We start from the raw sequence: 2,789 nt of genomic DNA on the forward strand, positions 1-2,789 counted from the left end.
CAGCATTTTGTTTGGGCCTCTCACTCACTGGAAGAATGTCCTGTGATTTGACCAGATAAGATTCTGGGGAGCTGCTGGAGCCTCCCAGCTTTGAAAACCTTGAGGTTGGTGCCTCTCTCTCTGGTAACTATTGTGATTTGGTCAGACAGATAAGAGGCCTGTCTGTTGATCTCTCTGTGTTATTTGCTCTGTTTATATAATATATGCTTGTAATTTCTGTTTGTATTTTCTCTGAAGTTCATTCAGGGTGTTGGCTTTTCCTCCTGAACTAAGCGAATGATTAAAGTAAAATTGTCAACCTCTTAAAGTTGCTTTCCTTAGAAAAGCAGATCAAAGAACCTGTGCTGGCAGCCCTTCTGTGTGCTGGTGTTATTGGCCTTACACAGCCACAGTAGCAGCAAGCAGCATTGTTGTCACATGGAGTCACTAGGCAAAATGGTAACGAAGGAAAAGAGGACAACCCAGGACAGAGACTTGGTGGACACCCATGGTTGGGTGTGATGTGGAAGAAGATACATTGAAGGAGGCTGAGAAGTAGTCAGACAGGTAAAAGAAGAACCAGGAGAGCATATTCATAGAAACCTAGAGAGAAGAGAGTATCCAAAAGAGGGTGGATAGGCAGTGTCAGATTGCTGAGTAGTTGAGAAGCATGGGGATTGACAAAAAGACATTAGATATGACATTTAAGAGATGATTGCTAATTTTGGAGAAAGCTCTTTCAGCCAAATGATGGAGTCAGAAGCCAGGGTGCAGAGAGTTTAGAAGAGAAAAAGAAGAAAGGAAGTGTAGGTACTGATTTTAGATCACCTTCTCAAGGTGGTTCAGCAGAGTCAGCAGACAGGAAGAGAGTGAAGATGAGTGAGAGAGTGAGTATGATAGAAGGAGCAATCTCCTGGATTAGATGGGATAGAAAGGGATCATGTGTGCATGTAGCCATGGCAAGGCTCTTCATGTGATACTGGGGAGATAACAATAGAAAGCATCTGAGTGAATGTGAGCCGAGGAACAGGGGAGAAGAAGGATCTCTTGGCAAATGGCCACGGGAAGCCACGGGAGGTTAGATGAGGGATGGAAAGTTTTGGGAAAGGCTGTGGACAGTGGGAGAGCAAATCAGTTATGGAGGTGTAAAAGGATCATGTTGCCACAGTGAGGGCTCAGTTGAGATTATGTAACAAAAATTTGTAGTGAACCAAGTCAATATGGTTTTATGGGTTTTTCTAGCTCCATTTGGCAGCATGTGAGTCAGAGCAAAGGCAGAACATGGTTGGAATAATCCAAGGCAAAGGCCTGTCAGGGTAAAATCAGTGATAGGATGGGAGGGCAAGGGACTTGAGAGAAGAGCACAAGTATACAGGTGAACTTGTACACCAAGAGGTCAAGATGGGATAGTGCAGGAGAGCACTGAGGCAAGAAGGGAGATGACGTCACAGTGAGGATGAAGAACAGGGTTTGAAGTTGCAAGGTAGAGGGAGAAATCAAATGACAACAGGTTGTGATCAGATAAGGGAATTTCAGAGCTCATGAACATGGAAATGGTCCATTTGTGGGTGATGGCAAGATCAAGGATATCTTTGTGTGTGGCTAAGATAGCCCATGGGAGGCAAGTAGGTCCAAGAACTGAGTGATTAGCATATTTGAGGGAGAATCAATATGTATGTTAAAGTCCTCTAGCAGGAGGGCGGGAGTAAGGCAGGGTAGGGGTGAGAAAGTGGAGAGAAAGACTCTGAACTAGAACACATTGAAGAAAGGAGAGTGTCTTGGAAGTCCATGAACAACAGCTACCAGAATCTTGATTGGATCATCAATATGGATTGACTGAACCTCAAAGGAGGAGAGCTTCCTGAGTGATGGCGGTAGAGGGATAGATTGGAAGTAGCAACAGGGAGCAAGAGGTATTCCACCTTATACCAGTGAGTCAAAGGGTATGAGTGAAAGTGCAACGAGTGTTGGAAAGGGTGGCCTGGGAAGCTGTGTTATTAGGAGGGAACTACATCTCAGCCAGCATGAGAAGATGGGAAGAGTGAGAAACGATTTAAGATGACGGACAACAGGTTTGTTACCTATGGAGCAGGCATTCCAAAGAGCACAGGTGGAAAGGACAAAATCCTTTACTCTTTCCTTTCCCCTGAATCCAATTCCCCCAATAAAGTTTCTTTAGAACAGGACTCTGGGGGAGTTGGGTTCAGGGGAATGGGAATGAAGGAGTAGTTAGTGTAAGATGGAGAAGTTGAACAATGACAGCTAGGGATTCAGAATTACTGAGATAGGGAGTAGACGGTGGGGTGGGAGTTTGCTAATCATTGAGGAATCAGTTTAGATAGGTTATCTTCATCCTTAAGAGTTCACCTTCAGAGTGGAGTCCTCCTGGGGACTCAGGCAGCGATATGTTGCTGGAAAACTAGAAAGGCCGCAGGCTTGGGACAGGCTCAAGTGAGGCAGCTAGTAGAGGCGGAGTTTTAGGAAGGCACAGAATGTGTTCCAAGGGAGTACAAAGAAATGACTGGCCCAAAAAATCTGGGACACTAAGAAGCTCCTCTCCCCCTTTGAGATCTTCCCTCCTTACCTGGCAGGCCTGGGTGAGATGACAGGAAGGAGCAAATCTGGCTACATCTTCCCCAAGAAGATGTATCTTGAATGGCTGGGGCTGTCTTCTCTAATGTTATCAGCTTGAGCCCTCATTCTGTTGTGGTCTTTCCCCTGTTAACCATCAGTAATTAACTCCTCAGGTCTATTAAACCACTTAACCTCTATCAGCTTTTACAAAGGGGTATTTACTTTAGCAAGCACAA

Source organism: Trichosurus vulpecula, chromosome 3 (assembly GCF_011100635.1).
Source record: "Trichosurus vulpecula isolate mTriVul1 chromosome 3, mTriVul1.pri, whole genome shotgun sequence".
NCBI classification, from domain to species: Eukaryota; Metazoa; Chordata; class Mammalia; order Diprotodontia; family Phalangeridae; genus Trichosurus; species Trichosurus vulpecula.